This window comes from Pogoniulus pusillus, chromosome 7 (assembly GCF_015220805.1).
Source record: "Pogoniulus pusillus isolate bPogPus1 chromosome 7, bPogPus1.pri, whole genome shotgun sequence".
NCBI lineage: Eukaryota > Metazoa > Chordata > Aves > Piciformes > Lybiidae > Pogoniulus > Pogoniulus pusillus.
In genome coordinates, this window is record NC_087270.1 from 23964355 (window position 1) to 23987468 (window position 23114).

General features: G+C 47.5%; 1 long non-coding RNA gene across 3 annotated transcripts in view; it reads right to left on the reverse strand.

The window, feature by feature from the left end:
- The window catches only part of LOC135177130 (uncharacterized), a 195915-nt gene that overhangs the window by 167804 nt on the left and 4997 nt on the right, over nucleotides 1-23114 (reverse strand). For all 3 annotated transcript variants that reach the window (XR_010302933.1, XR_010302934.1, XR_010302932.1), the window contains exon 2: nucleotides 3345-3521. This is a non-coding gene — a long non-coding RNA (uncharacterized LOC135177130). The remainder of the gene's footprint in view (nucleotides 1-3344; nucleotides 3522-23114) is intronic.

Consider the following 23114-nt stretch of genomic DNA (forward strand, 5'->3'; position numbering starts at 1 on the left):
TGCCCAGTTCATGCATGAGTGTCCTGAGAACTTACACTTGATTTTCCAATTAGCCCCTGCAAAGGGACACAATTAATTAATTCCTGAGCACCCAGTTAGCTCACACATAGGTATCCAATGGGCTGCAGATGCCCCATCAGCTCAGACACGACTGCACAACCAGGACACACATGGTCATGCAGGAGAACCTGACTATTTCATGCATGACTGCACAGGGTACTCGAGATGAGCATGCAGTGACTCATGCATGAATATTCCAGCTTCAGCATCCAGGGGCCACTGTGGGAGATGGCCTTAAACTGCCCTGTGCAGGTGGCTCTGAAGTTCAGTGTCCCATCACAGAGATATCTAAGAAACAACAGCCAGCATAAAGGGAAAGAGACTCATGGGGAGGTGGTACAGGAGATGAATGGAGGGAAGAGACAAAAGTAATGATGTACAGGGGGAGATTTATTCATGGAAGGAGGCATTCCATGCCTAAGAGATGCCCCTAAGGCACTGTGGTCCATGCATGCACCACACCAGAGAAGGGACATCTTTGAGGGACTGTGGCCTTCAGGCAGTTCACTGTCTGAAAGCTCCCACAGCTGTTCATAGCTACTAACGCCCTCTTGCTCTGAGCTGGTAGGAAGTCCTACTGATCTAGCAATGACCCACATGTATCATGCTAGGGGAGCATGCCAGAAGACAGGTGCGATGTTAGCCATGAAGATAAAGCTAGAAGGCCAGTAGGCTGGAAGGCCAGCAGGATGGTTGATCTAGCAAAGTGTCAAAAAGGTTTGAAAATTTCACCTTGCTGCCACCCTACAGGTAGGGATTATTCTCCAAAAGAGGAGAGACAGAGGAGAACAAAGAAAGCCCTTCAGAGATGAGCTGCAAGTTAAGGAACTGCAGATGCAGGGGGAAAGAGAAGGCTCAGTTAATGTTATTCAAAATGTGACACTAGGTCCTGAATAGCTGATCCATGTCATGAACCATTTTGCTTCCCAGATTAGGAAACACCTGTGCTGTAGCAAGGGAACACTTCCCACGATCCATTTTAGGTCTGGACAAAGCTCTGCAGCTCTCTGACTCATGAGTTTACCAGTACCTCCCGCAGTGACAGTAATCTTCTGAACCCCTTTGGTGAGGCAATGGGCAGTGTGGGAAGGTGTAGTTGTGTGCTGCTGCTCTCTGCTTTTCCTTGGGCTCCCTTCATTCCTTCTGAACTCTAGCCCTGGCCTGGATTGTGTGAAGGACACTGTAGCATTTCTGTTCACCACACAACTGTGTGATTTTTTTCCCCCAGTCAGTGGAAACTGTATTTACCACCCTTACAGAATCATAGGATGGTTTGGGTTGGAAGGAACCTCTAAAAGTTCAACCCTTCCAGTCAGCAGGAACATCCTCCACTAGATCAGATTGCTCAGAGACCTGTTGAGCCTCACCTTCAATATCTCTAGAGATGGGGGCTCAGCTACCTTCCCAGGCAACCTGTTACAGTGCTCTTCACCAACCTCCTAGTGCAGAACTTGTTCCTAACATATAATCTAAATCTCCTCTTCTCTAGTTTGAAACCACTAGCCCTCATCCTTTCACTGCAGGCCTTTGGAAACAATCTATCACCATCCTTTTTGTAGGCTCCCCTTAGCTACTAGAAGGCCACTGCTGGGTCTCCCCAGAGTCTTCTCTTCCCCATGTAAACATGAGGGCGGCAGAGCACTGGGACAGGCTGCCCAGAGGAGTTGTGGTGTCTCCTTCTCAAGAGGCATTCCAAGTCTGCTTGGGCATGTTCCTGTGTGCTTTACTCTGGGTAGTGCTGCTCTAACAGGCAAGCTGGCCTAGATGATCCTCAGAGGTCCATTCCAGCCCCTACCATTCTGTGATTCTGTGACTACAGAGCCAAGATTAGCGTGGAAAATGCCATATGACAAGAGCCCAATGTTTAAATGTACTCTCATGCCCTGCCTCAATCTGAATTTTGCATTCTGCTACAAGCTGACAAGATAATCATTAGGTAATTACACTGTCTTCATTTCCAAGTGCAGCAAAGATGTAGCAACAAGAGAATGCACCAGCATGATAAAAAATCCATGTTTCTCTGCTGCTCCAAAGTCACACAGCTGGCCTGTGTATCACCAAACAGTGGGCTTGTAGCAAACGATGGCTGCAGAACCCTCCAGAGCTCTGTCTGCTGCATTTGATTTTATTGGCACTTGCATATAGAACAGAGGGTAACAATAAACAGTAGCTGCACCACTGGTACCCCAAAAGAGAAGTGAGAGAACTTGGAAGCTATCACCAAACCTTTGTCAGTCAAACCTCTGGTAACAATAAGGCAGCTTTAGCTGTTTCCTGTGTATTTCTGAACTAGAGTTATTGCAGCCCAGGTAGATCTACTTGAATCAACTTTCAAAGCAGCTCAACTCAGGAGTCCAAATTGTGCCCAGGAATAACATGACCTGCACCAGTCCCAGAGAAAGGCCAGTGCCCAGCTGCTATGGCTCTCCTCTGCCAGCATTCAAGCAAGCCAGAGCTGCTCTCAGGATCACTGACACCATGACAGGACCACAGAGTGGGCACCTCATCCCCATAGCTCTTCCAAGTGCAAACTGCCAAATGGACCAAGGAAGTTCACCCTTTCCTAGTCAACATGCAGCAACCTCCCCTGAGAGAATAACTGAATCATTTCTGTTGTAAAAGACCTTCAAGATCAAGTCCAACCACAAGGCACAGTTTTATTGTTCCCATAAGGCACCGTGTCAACTCAGCAGTAGATATCACCTCACCCCAAATCTAGCTCACAAAAGAGCCATATCCAGACACTACAGCTGCTTAGGAATAAAATCAGACTAGAGACAGAACATTGATTCGGTTCAAAGGTAACAAAAATGTTTCCATGTGAAACAGATATTTCAGTTTCCATCTGCAAAGAAAGAGAACTATGTAGAAATGTATTTTGCCCTCCCAAGACTTCACAAGAGCAGAGTCCTATATTGCCCAAGACCAGAAAGAGGTATTCTGATGCTCATGGCAGGATGCTCACTTGGCAGACTTGCACACCAAGCAAACAGGAATGGGTTTGTTGGTTTGGTTTCTTTCATTTGAAGAAATGTATTTGCATCAGCTTGGGTACACACCGAGCAAGTCTAGGTCATCCTTGGGCTTTCCTCTCGATGAAAGCACCATTTCAGTCAAAAAGCTTTGATTTGATTATGCTATTCTTCAGAGCATCTGGATGCCATGAGGATCTCCTGAGGTGTATGCAATGCACCAACTCAAAGGTTGAAATATGAGAAAGAAGAAGGATATGTATCTTACTCTTTGCAGCAAGCTTCATATAGTCTCAGATTATTAAAACTTACCAGGCACAATCTCAGGGATATCTGGGGAACATTCCAGCTCCATCTTCTGAAATGTCCTAAAACTTCTTTTATTTTGCATCACAGAATCAGGATGCCTGCAGCTTCTCAACCATCTTCAGCTATCTCCTGCACCAGACATACAATGCCAGAAAAGAAACCTCTGGAGAATCTTCTCACCTGAAAAGATAAAAAAGAGCATTGTGAGTAGGCTCGACAATTTCAGAACACCTTTAAACAAAGGACTGTTGAGACAGGACTCTAACCAAACCCCAGCTCACCAGGGAGAATTTATTCCAGTTAAAGGCAAGAGGCTGATTATACAGCACCATAACTCACAGCTCAATAGCCCTGAAAAATAAACTCAAAGTGTTTGGAAGAAACAGATGAAAAGGTGCAGAGGTGAAGCATTTTAACAGTTCTGGGATCTTTTTACTGGCAGAAGCAGCACTCCTAGAACATCTCACCACAACCAGGTAGAGTCAGCAAGGCACTATAGCATGCTTAAACCCAAGAGCCTCATCTACTTAAGGGTGGTGCCATGTCTTCAGCCTCCTTGGCACCACAATCCAAGGCCACCTTTGAATATTGGAGATGCAAGCAAACTGCTGCTTTATTCAGATCACCCAGAGTAAGGAAAGGCAAGTCCAAACCCATGTCTGGCATGAATCAGCTAGCACCATTAGAGTTCATCCAGCTGAAGCCTTGTTACATAGAACCATTAAGGCTGTGAGAAGGCTTTTAAGACCAAGTCTAAACTTCTATCCACATTGCTTTCCTCCTCAGAGGAGCAGGTTACCATGATAGCCATGCTTTGGGAGTTACCTTGCTACTGCAACCTTGGTGACCTTTGCCATTCATCACAGCAGCACATCCCAGTATTGCAGTCACCAATAAATCCAAACATGTCCAAACTCTTAATCAACATTTGAGTTTCCACTCTTCCCAATCTCCATCCTCAGGTCAAAAAAAAAAACAAACCAGAGTGGCTGCCAACTTCCCTGCTGGTGTAAGTAAGTGTACTTCCACTGAAGCTGAGAAGCTTCAACCAGTTTAAATAAGCCCAAAATGTTTGTATTAAAAAAGATAAAAATGTTAGTACCCAGTGCTGGCTTTGCTCCTGCTCAGAGTGGTTTTTATATCCCACAGGGTAAGAATGAAAGTGCTCCCTCTTGAAGCAGCTTTCATGTAAAGCTTTGTAGAGGAGATTTCATTACCTTCAAATTCTACTTCACTCAAAGGAAGCAGTAACTTGTTCAAGCCTCCTAAACAACAGCCTTAGAGACCAGGTTTCAGGGTGCCTGTTTCACAACTGCATATAACCAAGTATCTTTCCAATAAGGGACTTCAAAACTAGAAAGGTTAGAGAGTTCTCATCTTTTAACTGCGCCCAAGCTTTTAAGAACAGGCTGCTTTCAACGTTCCTAATTTTCACTGTTTATAAGCCATGACTTTACAGAATTATTTCCTCCCCCCACCCTCCTGTGTAGCTGAATATGCCCTGTATCCAGAGGGTAATTTTGCCTTTAATCTCTTCTAAACGCTAGAATGTCGGACAAGTGAAGCATTTGATGGTGATGATAATGAGTAGCCCATTAAAGGTAATTTTTAAAAAGTTAATGAGCTCTCACTAAGGGACTGACACATACTGTAATGAAAAATGTTTGCATAAAGAGTCTCACTTTCCTGCTATTTATTTTACTTTATAGAGAATCCATAAAACTTTTTTAATATGCCTCCAATTAATTCTGCAGTTCAGACGCCGCCTGAGTTTTACTTCCACTTATTTTGCAGTAGTGGGTTACAGGAGTCTAGTTTTCTAAAGGAAAGCAACTGATATCTCAATTAATCACTCTTTTACCACCCTATTCTCTATTGAATGTCCAGGGATTCAATTTCCCCCCACCCCCACCCCTGCTTAATTAAGGGAACTCAGCAACAAAGTGATTTAGTGATAATGACTCTTGCCATTTCTTTGGCTGTGTTGTCACTGTTAGCCACTAATTGAATTTACCAGCATAAATAAAGCCCTTCAGTGACTAAACGAAGTTAAAGCAGCAATAAATTAAGCTTGCCATGTACACTTGGTTAAACCTTTAGCCAACATAAACACAAGCAGCCTTTTGCTATGATTTGCTTGATACAATGGCATCATACATTTCCAAACAGAGCATCAAGGCCACGGCCAAAAAATAACACAATTCCCTCGCCTGAATCAAATTGCAACAATCTAGAGTTTGTTGCACTGACTGCTCAGTTTCTGGCTTCTATGCCAGCTGCTCTCATCTGACCACATTACAAAATCATCTATGTGGTGATCTCCATTTTGCATTTTCTGCATGATTGTGTTTTGGCAAGGGACTCCCTGTGTCATCTCTGAAAGGTACTGAAAAGTCAGAATATGCCAGCTCAGAGGCAAATTCATCCTTCTCCTGAACCACATCCTAGGGGGAATAAAAGCTACAGAAGGTTGTCATCAGAGTCAAACAGAAAGGTTAGAAAATGACTTTAAAAAAATCCCAGAGGCAGAGCTTAACCTAGCTAGGGTTGATGCAAGGAAGCTCTCCCTACTGGGGTGACAAAACAACTAAGTTGTCTATAGGACAGCAAAGTGTCCGTGTGGACAAGAAGGCTGATGGTATCCTGGGGTGTATCAAGAAAAAAGTGTGGCCAGCAAGTCAAGGCAGCTCCTCTTCACCCTCTACTCTGACCTAGTGAGACCCCAGCTGACTCCCCAGTTCAAAAGGGACAGAGATCTACTGAAGAGAGTCCAACAGAGGGTTACAAGGATGATGAAAGGTCTGGAAGGGTCTTAAGAGGAAAGGCTGAGAGACCTGGGGCTATTCAGCCTGGAAAAGAGAAGAGTGAGAGGATCCTGTGAATGTCTGAGGGGTGGGTGTCAAGAAGGGGTCAGGGTCTCTTCAGTGTCATCCTGCCACAGGACAAGGGACAATGGATACAAACTGGAACATAGGTACTTCCACCTCAACATGAGGAAAACCTTTACTGTGAAGGTACCCAGAGAACTTGTGGTGCCTCCTTCTCTGGAGGCATTCAAAACCCACCTGGACATATTCCTGTGTGATCTGCCCTATGTGATCCTGCTGTGGCAGAGGGGTTGGACTCAACCCCCAGAGGTGCCTTCCAACCCCTATCCATTCTATGACTTGAATGCTGTGGAGAGGACAATAAGGAGGGGGGGGGGGGGGGGGGGGGGGGCATAGGGGAACAAGAAAACTGTCATGCTCAGATTCTCCCAGAAGAGGTCCAGACCATAATTCTGCTCACCTTCTGATCAACTAGAACCTTCTTCAGAGAAGATGGGGCAATGCACAGCCCAGAGACACCTGAACTGCTTTCACAGAAAGCAGTTTCACACATGGAATCACAGAAAGGCAGGGGTCAGAAGGGACCTATGAAGACCTAGTTCAACTCCCCTGCTAGAGCAGGATCACCTAGAGTAAATCATGCAGGAACACATCAAGGTGGGTTTGGAATACTCCCAGGGACAGACACTCCACGATCTCTCTGGGCAGCCTGTCCCAGTGAAGAATTTGTTCCTTGTGTTTACATGGAACCTCCCGTGCTCTGTTTTGTGACCATTGCTTTGTATTCTGTCACCAGACACCACTGAAGAGTCTGACTTGACACTCACCCTTTAGATATCAAGCAGCATTAATGAGATCCCCTCTCAGGCTCCTCTTCTCTAGTCTAAATAGCCCCAGGTAGTCCTTCCTTGTAAGGTTCCAGTCTCCTCAGCATTTTAGTGACTCTGCTGGGTGCTCTCTGCAGAGCTTTCTTATCCTCTTGAACCGGGAAACTCAGAACTGAATGAAGTATTCCAGCTGAGGCCTCATGGCTGAGAAAATTCACACCAGAGAGCATCTATTACAGGAAAAAAATTCTTCTCCATCAACAGCACAACGAGCCTAGGTCAGAGGCACAAACCTTTACAACAAGGCAGGTTTGATTCCCTGACACAACTGGCCAGGAGTATCTGGTTGGCAGCAGAGCATGGGGCTGTATTCTGCAGGATGAAGGAAGATACTCTCAGCTGGCTGTGCCAGTCATACTGAGCACAGGAAAGGAAGCATCACTTCTCGTGCACCTGCAAGTGGAATGAGCACTGGAATGAGCTGCTCAGGGAGGTGGTTGAGCCTGAACATGTTTAAGGGTCGTTTGGATATGGTGCTTAGGGATATGGTTTAAGGTGAATCTCGTAGAATAGGGTAGACTTGGGATTCTGACAGTCTTTTCCAGCCTGGATGTTTCTGTGATTCTGTGGAAACAGCACTCTGTAAAGCACAGCAGATAGTTCTGCTAGGCTATAACATAGCTCATCAGCTCTGCTAGACAATGACTCAGATCACTGTGTGCTACTAGTGATCAAAACAAACCCAAACCAAAGAGAGACAGGTGTGTTGGTGGGTGCTGACTCTGCCTTAGTGAGCTGAAAAAACCCCAGCCACAGGCATCTGTCAGCTTCTGCATCACAGCAAGTAGAGAAGTTCAGAGTCCTTGTGAGCTACTGGAATGGAAAGCAGAACATTCTCTGCTTTCTTCCCTTTTCCATTGTTGTCCCATCTCAGGTTTAACCCAGAACTCCACTTTCACAGAATCACAGAATGTCAGGGGCTAGAAGGGACCTCCAAAGCTCATCCAGTCCAACAGCCCTGCCAGAGCAGGATCACCTAGAGCAGATCACACAGGAACACATCCAGGTGGGTGTAGCAGTTTGAGGCCATGAGGCACCCAGGACTGGAGGACAGAAGTGACTCCTGCTCCTTTGGAAGAGCTCAGAATGAAGACAGTGCACAGAGATCAGAAGTCTAAAGAGAGATTCTTTTGACCAGTGCATATATGCAAAAAGCTATCAGGTAGAATGAACACATTCACAAGCTAAGCCAAGTCCATCAGACTAAAACCAGCCGAAGTCCTCCACCCTCAGCAGGCCTGAGAGTAGGCCGGAGCTGCCCTGCCCAGCTCGGGCCTGCAAGGCCTCAGCAGGCCGCGTGAGGCAGCTCACAGCTGCCTGCCTGCTCCCCCCCACAGACCAGAAGCTGCAATACCTGCTCCGTCTGGGTCTCTGGTGTTGTTAAGAGAGCCTGTGAGCCCCTCCAACTACTGCAGTGGGTTTTGACTACCTCCAGAGAGGGAGGCTCCACAGCCCCCCTGGGCAGCCTGTTCCGGGGTTCTGTCACCCTCACAGGGAGGAAATTCCTCCTCCAGTTCCATGGAACTTCCTAGGCCTCAGCTTCCACCAGTGCCTCTTAAAACCACACAATCAAGCAGGTTGGAAGAGAGCTCCAAGCTCATCCAGTCCAACCTAGCACCCAGCCCTATCCAGTCAACTAGACCATGGCACTAAGTGCCTCATCCAGGCTTTTCTTGAACACCTCCAGGGACGGTGCCTCCACCACCTCCCTGGGCAGCCCATTCCAATGCCAATCACTCTCTCTGGCAACAACTTCCTCCTAACATCCAGCCTGTCCCTTCCCATAGCACAGCTTGAGACTGTGTCCCTTCACTCTGTTGCTGGTTGCCTGGGAGCAGAGCCCAACCTCACCTGGCTACAACCTCCCTTCAGGTGGCTGCAGACAGCAATGAGCTCTGCCCTGAGCCTCCTCTTCTGCAGACTGCACACCCCCAGCTCCCTCAGCCTCTCCTCACAGGGCTGTGCCCCAGGCCCCTCACCAGCTTTGTCGCCCTCCAGTGGACATGTCTCAGTATCTCAACATCTCTCTTGAATTGGCAGGCCCAAAATGGACACAGTACTCAAGGTGTGGCCCAAACAGTGCTGAGTACAGGGGCAGAATAACCTCCTTTGTCCTGCTGGCCACACTGTTCCTGATAATAGGCCAGGATGCCATTGGCTCTCTTGGCCACCTGGGCACACTGCTGCCTCATCTTCAGCTACTCTCTACCAGCACCCCCAGGTTCCTTTCTGCCCGGCTGCTCTCAGCCACTCTGTCCCCAGCTTGTAGTGCTGCTTGGGGTCATTGTGGCCAAAATGTAGAACCCTGCACTTGGCCTTGTTAAATCTCATCCTGTTGGCCTCTGTCCACTCATCCAGGCTGTCCAGGTCCCTCTGCAGGGCTCTCCTGCCCTCCTCTCCAACAGATTGACACCTGCACCTAACTTGGTGTCATCTGCAAACTTACTGATGCTGGACTCAATCCCCTTCTTCAGATCATCAATAAAGATACTGAACAGGACTGGGCCCAGCACTGATCCTTGGGGAACACCACCAGTGACAGCTGCCAACTGGATGTGGCACCATTCACCACCACTCTCTGGGCTCTGCCATCCAGCCAGTTCTTGACCCATGTCAAAGTGTATTTGTCCAAGCCATGAGCTGCCAGCTGTGCCAGGAGCTTATTGTGGCAGACAGTGTCAAAGGCTTTGCTGAAGTCCAGGTAGACTACATCCACAGCCTTCCCCACATTCACCAGGCAGGTAACCTGATCATAAAAGGAGATCAGGTAGGTCAGGCAGGATCTGCCCTTCCTAAACCCATGCTGGCTGGGCCTGATCCCTTGGCCATCCTGTGGGTGCTCTTATCCTGTCATTGGACATCACTGAGCAGAGTCTGGCTCCATCCTCCTGGCGTTCACCCTTTACATCTTGATAAACATGAATGGGGGCAGCCCTCAGCTTTCTGAAGAGCCAGGCTTCTGTATTTCCTCTCTGGCAACAACTCCTTAAGTAAGCAAAGCAAAAGAATTAAGCTTCTTAATGCAAGGATGAAATGAAAAATTGCATCACAGGCATATTGATCCAGCAATGATCACAGGATGGAAGAGGGGGAACACCTCTGACTCCATGTGCATGACACAGAATTAAAAAAGGAAGAAACTTTTATCACTAATTGGTTATAACTTTATAGCCTTGCCATAAAAATGGCAATAAAAACATTTTGCCTCACCCAGGTTTGTCCCAAGCAGTATAATTTTATGTCACCTATTTATATTTTCATCATGGAAGTCCTACTGATAAGGAAGCACTAGAAAAATATGGTAAGGGTAGCCTTAGGAGCAGATTTTACTTTTACAGTACTTTAAAAATGAAGAGAGAACAAAGTCACTCATATATCAGCTTGTCTCTACTCTCCATCAGCTTGTCTCTACTCTCCCTTTATTCTCCTAACCCTGTGCTGAGTAATAATTCCTGCCTTCTAAATCATGACTTTAAGGATGAAAAAGACTTCACGTTGGTTTTTCTCCCCTCCTTTACTTTTTATTATTCCTTTTGAAAGATCTGTAAAGGGCTGCAGTATCATCCAGGCCTCTATGAAACCAATCAGCACAGTGCTGCTTAAGCAGCAGGCAGGAGACATGATTTATTTTTAATTAAGCCATCTCTGAATAATGCAATGTAAGGAACCTGGCTTTTGAACTGCCAGGCAATCAGTGAGTGAATTAAAAGTAAACACCAGGAAGAATTCCACACACAGGGAGGGCTCAGAAGGGATTTCCACCACCCCACACCCCCCAGTAAAGAAAAAAAAGGAAGGAAAAAAAAAAAAGCTTCTCTTCTTCTAATTTTGAGGGTACATTTCATTCCATGTTTTAACTCACTTTTCAAAGCCACATCAGGTTGTTTGTACCAACAATTTGTTAGCAAATGCAGGCTGCTTTCAACATTAAACACTGCACCGTATATACAACACTTAACTGATGCCCAAGCATCAATCAGGCTGTGTATTATTTGAGCAGAGCACACATTCAAGTCCACTTTACACCGTTATGGAACAGACTAAACAAACCTGACCTCAGGGGCGACCCTCACAGGATCCCTAAAGATTGCTAATGTAGAGTAGGCAGTCAGTGGTAGGCTTTTACTGCCTGGTAATGGCATGCAAATGACACTCTGTCTCTGTAAGGCAGCCAGATTCTGGGCTTGTATATGAAAGCAATTTCCTGAAGAATTTGGGGAAAATGTGATACTTTCCCTTTTATGTATGAAATTCACAACATCTCGTCCTTTTGCCAGCGGATTAGGAGGAAAGTGCTGACAAACTTAGCACCCAGCCGTACTGCTCCCTGTAGCAGCACCCCTCCAAATCTCCCCCTCCAGTCAGAGCAGCAGCCATGCTCCCCAGAATGCAGAGCCCAGAGTGCTGAGCCCACCTTCCCAAGCCCCAGGGAACATGCTCAGCACCTCCCTGAGCTACCCCTGTGGAGCGTTCTCCTCCAGAACCCAGCTTCAGGCAGATGGTGAGGGGAACTGCTTACAGATCACAGAATCATTCCAGTTGAAAAAGCCCCTCAGGATCACCAAGTCTGATCATTATCCCTACTCTACAAAGTTCACCTTTAAACCATATCCCCAAGCACCACATCCAAATGACCTTTAAACACATCCAGGGTTGGAGATTCCACCGCCTCCTGGGGCAGTACATTTCAAGGCCTGAACGTTCTTGCTGGGAAAAGTAGTTCCTAATGTCCAGTCTAAGCCTCTCCAGCTGCAGTTTGAGGCCTTTCCCTCTTGTCCTATCACTATTTACCTGTGAGAAGAGACCAGCAGCAGCATCTACACAATCTCATGTCAGGCAGCTGTAGACAGACCCTTATGGAGGGTCCTTTCTCCCTCTCCAGCAATTTAGACAGGATGCAAGGAAACTGACTGTGGTTGGAGCCTTAAAATGAGTCACACAATCACAGAATGTGAGGCCAGAAGGGACCCCTTCCTGGGTTTATTGTTCCTGCACCAGTATAGGCTGGGAGGTCATCCACTGGAAAGCAGCCCTGTGGAGAAGGACCTGGGAGTGCTGGTGGCCAACAAGTTCTGCGTGGGACAGCAATGAGCCCTGGTGGCCAAAAGGTGGCATCCTAGGGGGCATTAAGATGAGTGTGGCCATCAGATCAACAGAGGTTCTCCTCCCTCTCTCTACTGCCCTGCTGAGACCTCACCTGGAATGCCAATTTAGTTCTGGGTTCCCCAGTTCAGGAGGGACAGTAGATACTGGAGAGAGTCCAAGGGCAGGCTATGAAGATGATGAAGGGGCTGGAGCACTGCCCTGTGAGGAGAGGCTGAGGGACCTGAGGCTGTTTAGCCTGGTGAAGAGAAGACTTAGAGGGGATCTAATCAATGTTTACAAATACCTGAGGGCTGGGGGTCAAGAGGGAGGGGACAAATTCTGCTCAGTTGTGCCCTGTGATAGGACAAGGGGCAATGGGTATAAATTACAGCACAGGAAGTTCCACCTCAACGTGAGGAAGAGCTTCTATTACTGTAAGGCTCATGAAGCACTGGCACAGGTTCCCCAGAGGGGTTGTGGAGTCTCCTTCTCTGAAGACTTCCCAGTCCTGTCTGGATGTGTTCCTGTGGGACCTGAGCTAGATTCTATGGTCCTGCTCTGTCAGGGGATTGGATTCAATGATCTCTTTGGGTCCCTTCCAACCCCTAACAGCCTGTGATCCAGGCAACAGCAAAGTTGAAATGAGCTGGCCCAGTACCCTGTCAAGCTGAGTCTTACAACTGCCCAATGCATGGGAATCCACTACTTCCTTTGGGAGATTATTCCAATGTCCAACTGTTCTCATAGGGAACAATTTCCTTCTGAGTCCAGTTGAATCTCCCCAAGAGTATCCTGTAGCCATTGCCCCTTGTCTTTTCCATAGAATCAAGGTTGGAAAAAGCCTTTAAGGTCACCAAGTGCTACCATCCACAGGAATCCCTCTCCCTCTCCTCAATGCTGCATTTATTACTTTTTTGAGCAGGATATATGCAGAGCTACAGATGGTTCAGCATGAGCAAAGCTCTCTAGGGGTCTCATGCCAATGCAATGGCTGAAGGCTTAGCTTTGGTTGCTCCATCACTGAGGATTAGGCCAATTTTCACAGAAGCAGCCACATCTACATGTCACAAATGTAGCTGCTTGCCCACAGAGCTCGTATCTTGCTTGGCACTTTCAGTGCTGTAGCTGTTCTACTACAGTTTTGCTTCAATGCTTCCACTGCAGCTGTGTATACATTCACTATAAATCAGCTTAGCCCTTCCCACTAGAGGGTAGGCATAACCAGAGGAAGACAGACAGGGAGGTGAAATCAAATGCACCTTCCACAAGCCTTTGTACTTACGTAGTTAGTACGTTTGGAGGTTGGACTTCCAGGTGAAACAACTTCATGGTTCTATGTATCACAGTATCACAGTATCATCAAGGTTGGAAGAGATCTCATAGATCATCAAGTCCAACCCTTTACCACAGAGCTCAAGGCTAGACCATGGCACCAAGTGCCACATCCAATCCTGCCTTGAACAGCTCCAGGGACGGCGACTCCACCACCTCCCCGGGCAGCCCATTCCAGTGCCCAATGACTCTCTCAGTGAAAAACTTTCTCCTCACCTCCAGCCTAAATCTCCCCTGGCACAGCCTGAGGCTGTGTCCTCTCGTTCTGGTGCTGGCCACCTGAGAGAAGAGAGCAACCTCCTCCTGGCCACAACCACCCCTCAGGTAGTTGTAGACAGCAATAAGGTCACCCCTGAGCCTCCTCTTCTCCAGGCTAACCAATCCCAGCTCCCTCAGCCTCCCCTCGTAGGGCTGTGCTCAAGGCCTCTCCCCAGCCTTGTCGCCCTTCTCTGGACACTCTCAAGCATCTCAATGTCCCTCCTAAACTGGAGGGCCCAGAACTGAACACAGTACTCAAGGTGTACAGCAGCTAGTAAAGGACCAGGATCATTCTGATGTAACACAGAGGAACTCTCTCATGATTCCCCTCTGGACTGTGAGGAAACAGCACGGCAGGCCACAGCCATGCTCTCTCAGTTTTAGAAGAGCTCTCAGGCTGGCATGTGTTTTATGATGTTCTTCTGAGCACAGGAATTTGGGAGGGCCTTCCCCCTCCTGGCCTGGCCATAAGTTTTGCTGGCCATTGGGGACCTCCTTAACATGACCTCTGCTCTTATCAGAAGACTGATGTACTCCACACAGACACATCATGGATTATTAAACCCCAAAGAAGTTCCCCTTTTGCACACCACATGTCAAGGGGTGTGTTTGGCATCAGTATCATGCAGCTTTTCACCTGACTCCTCTGCTATGAGATGCTGGTTACCTGGAGACAGGACTGTACTACACGGGCTTACACCAATGTGTTATCAGGCCAAGTAGGTGAGGACTGTTCTGTTTGCATCAAATGGAGATGTTACATTACCAGTGTGCATTTAGCATCTTTGCTGCATGGAGCACTTGGGCACACAGGGCTCCACCTGGAACATGCACCTATGTCTGAAGGTACTACTCCTCAAGGTTAACCTTGCACACAGGGAGGAAGTGTTGGACTCCTCTGCTTTTCAACAAAATAGAGATCCAATGAGATCCTGTCTCTTTCAAGACCCACTCTAACCACTTCTCCCTTTCCCCAGTACCCCCTTTTTCCTTCCTCCTTCCAGAATCATGCTGTCAGTAAACTGTTTTGGTCTAGTTTAATGGATAGGGCTGGGTGGTAGGTTGGACTGGATGATCTTGGAGGTTTCTTCCAACCTGCCTGATTCTATTACAAAGCCATGGGTACTTTCCTTTCCTCTGCAGTTCCAGCCTCTTCTGGGGAATTAAGTTATGCATGCTGCATGAAAAAAGGACCACAGTCTGGGGATCTACAAGCTGCTAATTGGAAACCTTGCCAGAAGGAGGAGGAGGAAGTGGCAAGGAACTTGGCAGAACCTCCACGCTGGACTTCCTAAGGGCAGACTTCAGCCTATTTAAGGAACTAATTCAGAAAGTTCCTTGGGAAAAAGCCCTTGAAAACAAAGGGGTCCAGGAAGGTTGGACCCACTTCAAGAAAGAACTCCTGCAGGCACAGGAGCAGGCAGTGCCACTGAGCCGGAAGATGAGGCGACGAGGGAGGCATACAGACTGGATGGGCAGGGAGCTGCTGAAGGAATTAAAGGTTAAAAAGAGAGTGTATCACCTTTGGAAAAGAGGGGAGGTGTCCCAGGAGAAGTTCAAGGAAGTTGTTAGGTCTTGTAGAGGAAAAATTAGAGAGGCAAAAGCCCACTTGGAGCTCAGGCTGGCCACAGCTGTCAAGGAAAATAAAAAGTGTTTCTTTAAATATATGAATGGCAAGAGAAGGGCCAAGGACAACCTCCAGTCCTTATTAGATAGAGAGGGGAACATAGTGACAAAGGATGAGGAAAAGGCAGAGGTGCTTTACACCTTCTTTGTCTCAGTCTTCAATAGTGGGACAGGTTGTCTCCAGGACAGCTGGACTCCTGAAGTGGTGGATGGAGTCAGGGACCAGTACAGTCCCCCTCTAATCCATGAGGAAGCAGTAAGGGACCTGCTGCATCATTTGGATCCTCACAAGTCCATGGGACCGGATGGGATCCACCCTAGGGTGCTGAGAGAGCTGGCAGCTGAGCTGGCCAAGTCACTCTCCATTATTTATCAGCAGTCCTGGCTCACTGGAGAAGTCCCTGAAGACTGGAAGCTGGCCAATGTGACACCCATTCACAAGAAGGGTCATAAGGAGGAGCCAGAAAACTACAGACCTGTGAGCCTGACCTCAGTGCCAGGCAAGGTCATGGAACAGGTCATCTTGAGTGCCATCACACAGGACCTACAGGATGGCCAAGGGATCAGGCCCAGCCAGCATGGGTTTAGGAAGGGCAGATCCTGTCTCACCAACCTGATCTCCTTTTATGATCAGGTTACCTGCCTGGTGAATGTGGGGCAGGCTGTGAATGTAGTCTGCTTGGACTTCAGCAAAGCCTTTGACACTGTCTGCCACAATAAGCTCCTGGCATAGCTGGCAGCTCATGGCTTGGACAGATTCACTCTGTGCTGGATCAGGAACTGGCTGGATGGCAGAGCCCAGAGAGTGGTGGTGAATGGTGCCACATCCAGTTGGCAGCTGTCACTGGTGGTGTTCCCCAAGGATCAGTGCTGGACCCAGTCCTGTTCAATATCTTTATTGATGACCTGGACGAGGGGATTGAGTCCAGCATCAGTAAGTTTGCAGATGACACCAAGCTAGGAGCAGGTGTGGATTTCCTGGAGGGTAGGAGAGCCCTACAGAGAGACCTGGACAGGCTGGATGGGTGGGCAGATGCCAATGGGATGAGATTTAACAAGGCCAAGTGCAGGATTCTGCACTTTGGCCACAACAACCCCAAGCAGCACTACAAGCTGGGGACAGAGTGGCTGGAGAGCAGCCAGGAGGAAAGGAACCTGGGGGTACTGATAGATAGTAGGCTGAAGATGAGGCAGCAGTGTGCCCAGGTAGCCAAGAGAGCCAATGGCATCCTGGCCTGCATCAGGAACAGTGTGGCCAGTAGGACAAGGGAGGTTATTCTTCCCCTGTACTCAGCACTGGTCAGGCCACACCTTGAGTACTGTGTCCAGTTCTGGGCTCCTCGATTCAAGAAAGACGTTGAGGTGCTGGAACATGTCCAGAGAAGGGCAACAAAGCTGGTGAGGGGCCTGGAACACAAACCCTATGAGGAGAGGCTGAGGGAGCTGGGGGTGTGCAGCCTGGAGAAGAGGAGGCTCAGGGGTGATCTTATTGCTGTCTACAACTACCTGAAGGGACATTGTAGCCAGGTGGGGGGTGGCCTCCTCTCCCAGGCAACCAGCAATAGAACAAGGGGACACAGTCTCAAGTTGTGCCAGTGTAGGTATAGGCTGGATATTAGGAGGAAGTTCTTCACAGAGAGAGTGATTGGCATTGGAATGGGCTGCCCAGGGAGGTGGTGGAGGCACCGTCCCTGGAGGTGTTCAAGCAAAGCCTGGATGAGGCACTTAGTGCCATGGTCTGGTTGACTGGCTAGGGCTGGGTGCTAGGTTGGACTGGATGATCTTGGAGGTCTCTTCCAACCTGCTTGGTTCTATGATTCTGGTGCTTTTTGTGCTGTACTTAGCTCTGGGTACTTATGGATGGCAGCTCTGCTGTACTTTGCAGAGGTTTACAAGTTGGGCCAGTGCTGTCTCTGTAATTACAGAACAACGTGTAAGAACATTAAGAACACTTCTCTATAAGCTGGTGGGGGTAGGGGGGAAGGAGGATTTATATCCAGAAAGTCTCATCCTGTGTTTGCCATCTAGGCAACCCTGCCACTGAGATAAATGTGAAGGCAACAGAAGGACCTGACATCAAACATCTTAGATATGTACAGGTGTCAGCTACAAAAGCAGCTGATAAGACAATGCTGATCTTCAGGGAGTGAGTGAGGGAGGGAATTCATGTGCTAGATTCCTGGCAAAGTGATCTTGGGCTGTAGTAGGTAAGAAAGCGAGAGAGGCTACAAGGAAGTTCTGGAACACTGGAACAGGCTGCCCAGGGTGGGTTGTGGAGTTTCCCTCTCTGGAGATATTCAAGATCAGCCTGGATGTGCTCCTGCTTGGTCTGGTATAGGTGATCCTGTTCTGGCAGGGGGGCTGGCCTGGATGAACTTTCAAGGTCCCTTCCAGCCCCTGACATTCTGTGATTCTGTGAAGATATCTGGACCTGATGCTACAGTACTCAGTTGAGTCCTGCCTCAAAACACCACCTCAGAGGGCAACTGAAGAATCCAAGCCCATTCAAAATGACTACAAATTACCTGATACGAAATGCTTACATTATGAGAAGAGGGATGATTTTGCATCTGTTAATGAGGATAATGACTAATATATTCCAAGGCAGATGTGACAGCTGTCTGTATAGTCTTTTAGGAGCATGTATTTTTAGATGCCACTTACCTCCAAACACATTAACCAGTACCTTCTCCCAAAGCCCTCCAAAGGCTTAAGGCAGCCACTGAATTCCTTTCTGCTTTGCCCTCGCTCACTTATATCACTCTGCCTCATTATTTGAAAGCTCTCATCAATTTGCCACTCAGATCCTCAGCTAAGTGCTGGGGAGTAAAGGGAAATTGCTAATGCCGAGGTGAAACAAAACCAATTTGAAATCACAGTCCACAGAAACCCTGCTTAAGTCCAACTGCACTGCCTGCTGCTCCATTTTAACTAGTTTAATCACTTGCTGACCAAGCAGGGCTTAGAACTGTTAAGGAAGACAGGTTTGCACTTTTATCCTGTTGTTCAAAAGCCAAGAGATTTGCAAGACAAACTCCAATCTGAAGGCAAAAAAGTCATCCCATTAAGACCTCAACAGATGTTTCTCAAGTTTAGAAGAAAGATTTCAGCATCAAAAATCAAAGAAAATATTCTATGACCTTAAAAAAAAAGGGGGGGGGGGATAAGTCTTAACGCTCTAAACAAACCAAAAGTCCACTTTGACAGCTGCATCTGACTGAATTGATGAGGTGCTATTGATGTTTGGATTAAACTATGCCTCTGTGATCAAGTACTCAAACATGGGATAAAAGAGGAATATATTCTTTAATCCTGCTAACTAATTTGGTGCAGGCAGCAGTTGCAGAAGGTGGTAGTTACAGAGCAAGCATTGGAAGTGGCTCTGCTTTTAGGCTTATTGGCAAAGCTATTTTTATTTCATTTATTCACCAAGCACACCACCAGCGTTGAAACCAGCACAGGGAAATCTATAGCAGACACACTGCTCTCCACAAACAAATCACTGCAAATTTCAAAGTCATTAAAGGTAGAATCAATAGGATATGATCTGGAAGGCCTAGGAAGATGCAGTGCTAAAGTGTAATAGAAAAATTAGATATTGATTTTTTTATATCTATATATATAGATATCATCTTACACAAACAAAGTAAACACCACAGGAGATCCCAGATTTGGTTTTAGAGCTTCTCTACTCCAAAAAGGGAAAGGGTTAAGAGACACTTAAGCCACTTGTTAATTATTCTATCACTAAAAACTTGCCACACCTCTAGGAAAAGACTACGTGAGCTGTGCTTTCTAAACTTGCAAGGGAGGAGCAAGCTCCAGATGTTACATGCATGAGAAACTCTAAAGCATTAGCTACCTGAGTGCCTGGATACTCACCTGACTACACTCAGGAAAGGTCTTTGGTATAAACAAGAATCAGGCCTGTGGCACTTAAACAGTGCCCTTGTGTCCACTGCTGTGTGCTGGGATACCTTCTAGAGCCCACTGTGGAAAAACAACGAAGCTGAAGGGTCTGGAGAACAGGGATGGTGAGGAGCAGCTGAGGGATCTGGGGTGGTCTAGTCTGGAGAAAAGGAGGCTGAGGGAAGACTTTCTTGCTCTCTACAGCTCCCTGCAAGGAGGTTGGAGTGAGATGAAGGTTGGACTCTTCTCCCTAGCATCAGGTGATGGAATGAGAGGAAATGGCCTGAAATTGTGCCAGGGGAGCTTTAGGTTGGGCATCAGTAAAAATTTCTTTCCTCCAAGAAGGGTCAGGCTTTGGAACAGGCTGCCCAGAGAGGTGATGGAATCACCACTGCTGGAGGTGTTCATGGAATCTGTGGAAATAGCACTTCAAGACATAGTTTAACAATCGTAGTGGTCTTAGATTGTAGGTTGAACTTGATCTTAAAAGTCTTCTACAACAACAACAAAAGAATCTATGGTTCCATGAGGAAACAGGCATGATTCTAGCTGCTTGCAGAATGCCTAGTCCCAGGGTGGCATCACAGGCTGTCAACACAGGAAGCCCTACAACCTGAGCATACAGCTGGGCACAGCATTTTCTGGCATGTCCACAGCTGAAAAAGATTCTCTTGGGACACAGGGATCCCAGACCCACAGAACAGGCACAAAGTGAGGGAATACTCACCACATGTTGTAAGTTTGTCTTCCAAATAAAGCTTCCTGGCTCACACACATAAAACATCATCCAAATATGTGGGGATTTTCTCTTTTATTAAGCTTCAGGCACTGTGACTTTCTGAAGCTATTTACTGGAGAATTAAATCATTTTAGGGCAGTAACTGCCATCAGGAGATATTTACTGTGAGCATTCTTTTATTAAACAAAAAAGGGGAAAAAAGTGTCCTGAAGAGATCAAAGGATACTGTACAGGTAAGCAGCCATTAGAAGAGAAAGTTGTGGTGGAGGGGATGAAGCTGCTACAGCCTGTGGCAAACTTCTCAGTGGTTTCAATAAGGGTTCTCAAACGCTTGCACAGGCTGCCCAGGAGGTAGTTGAGTCCCCATCCCTGCAAGAGTTTCAAAGAGGCAGGGACGTGGTGCTGAGGTCCATGGTTTAGCACCAGCATTGGTAAAGCAGGATGGTTGGGCTCAAGAATCATAAAGGTATTTTCCCCTCAAAAATATTTTATGATTCTGTGATTTTACCTCTGATTCTTTTCTCTTCTGCCTCTTTTTGATCCTTTTGTTATTACACTGGTACTGCACTGGCTGACAGCAACTTCAACATGAGCCAGCAGTGTGCCCAGGTGGCCAAGAAGGCAAATGGCATCCTGGCCTGGTTCAGGAATAGTGTGGCCACCAGAACCAGGGCAGTCTTTCTGCCCCTATATACTGGCATTGGTTAGGCTGCATCTTGAGTGCTGTGTCCAGTTCTGGGCCCCTCAGTTTAAGAAAGATGTTGAGGTTCTGGAACATGTCCAGAGAAGGGCACCAAGACTGGTGAGGAGGCTGGAGCACAGCCCTGTGAGGAGAGGCTGAGGGAGCTGGGGGTGTGCAGCCTGGAGAAGAGGAGGCTCAGGGGAGACCTCACTGCTGTCTACAACTACCTGAAGGGAGGCTGTAGCCAGGTGGGGTTGGTCTCTTCTCCCAGGCAACCAGCAACAGAACAAGAGGACAGTCTCAAGCTGCACCAAGGCAGGTTTAGGCTGGATGTTAGGAAGAAGTTCTTCCCAGCAAGAGTGCTTGGCATTGGAATGGGCTGCCTGGGGAGGTGGTGGAGTGACCCTCCCTGGAGATGTTTAAAAGGAAACTGGATGAGGCACTCGGTGCCACGGTTTAGTGAATCAGAAGGTGTTGGGTGATAGGTTGGACTGATCTCAAAGGTCTTTTCCAACCTGCTTAATTCTGTGATTCAATACCTCCAGGACACAGAGCTGCTGGGTAGAAGGTTGGACTTGATGGTGTCCGAGGTGACTCCCAACCTTGACAACTCCATGATTCTTTCTCTTAATATCTTCTCTTTCCACACAGGTAAGGAACACCTGTTTTCAGACACAGGTTTGCACACAGGTGTTTTTGTTGAGCACAGATGAAAGGAAAACTTTCTGAAAATATCTGAGAAGAGCTAAGCACTCCCAAACTGACCCCAAAGCACCCACACATTCTTTGTTAGCCCCAAACTGACCGAAAGCAGCTGCCCTGTACTGGGGAGAAGCAAAGTGACAAACGGTATCACAAACCATGAGAGAGGAATGACAATAAGGAATGGTCTTTGGAAACCTAAACCAAAAGTGAACTCAGGTTTGGGACAGCCTAGACTGCCACTTCTTCAAGCACTTATATGCAGGTTTTCAGGGAAAGGCTGAGGGTAACACTCTTCACATCGCTCTCAGTTCAACCTGCCTCTACAGGAACTTGTTCTCCAAGGGTGCAAAACCACACAATAATATGACTGGAAAACATCAGATGAGATGCTGGGGCTCTTCAGCCTGCAGAAAAGGCAGCTCTGGGGGGAACTTATAATATCTGAAACAGGCCTCAAGAAAGCCACAAAAGGGACTTTTGACAAGAGCTTGTAGAGATACAAGAGGGAAAGGATCAAAGCTGAAAGAGGGCAGACTTAGACTGGAGATTAGGAAGGAATTCTTGACAGTGAGGGTGGGGAGACACTGACACAGGTTGCCCAGGGAGGTTGTGGATGTCACAGAATCACAGAAGCTTAGAGGGTGGAAAGGACCTCCAGAGATCATCCAGTCCAACCTCCCTGCCAAAGCAGGATTCCCCCTAGGGTAGTTCACACAGGAAAGCATCCAGGAGGCTTTGGAAAGATTCCAGAGGAGACTCCACAACCTCTCTGAGCAGCCTGCTCCAGGGCTCTGGCACCCTCACTGTAAAGAAGTTTCTCCTCATGTTGAGCTGAAACCTTCTCTATTCCAGTTTGTAGCTGTTGCTCCTTGGCTTACTGCTGCTCACCACCAAAAAGAGATTGGCCTCAGGCACTTGACACCCACCCCTCAAATATTTGTACACATGGATCAGATCTCCTCTCAGCCTTCTCTTCTCCAGACTAAACAGCCTCAGGGCTCTCAGTCTCTTTCCCTAGGGGAGATGCTCAAGTCCCCCAGTCATCCTCATGGCTTTCTACTGGACTCTCTCCAGCAGGTCCCTGTCTCACCTGAGCTGGGGAGGCCAAATCTGGACTCAGTACTGCAGGTGTGGTCTCATCAGGGCAGAGCAGAGAGAGAGAAGAACCTCCTTAGCCCTGCTGGCCACAGTTTTCCAAATGCATCCTGGAATAGCATTAGCTCTCCTGGCCCCTCCCTGGAGGTGTTCAGGGCCAGGATAGATGAGGACTTGAGCAACTTGGGCTAGTGGGAAATGTCCTTGCCCAAGACAGAGGGGTTGGAACTGGATGATCCTTAAGGTCCCTTCCTACCCAACCCATTCCATGAATCTGTGATAGTTCACCCATGTATTAGTGATTATTAACAGCATTAGGTACCTACAGTGTAGAACAATACACACACTATGGACAAGAGGCTTGAGTCTATTGCTGGCCTTTGATTTTCAGCTAGATGAAGATAAATCTTGGCAATTTCTTCTCTCTTTAAGTCACAAATGTATGTGCTTACACTTCCAGAATCATAAATATGAAGCCATGGAACACCACTGGTTAAGATTTGTAGAGAAGAGAAGGGGGCTCTGGGGAGACCTTATGGTGGCCTTCCCATATCTGAAAGAGGCTACAACAATCACACAGAAATATTCCAGTTGGAAAAGCTTCTCAGGACCACCAAGTCCAACAAT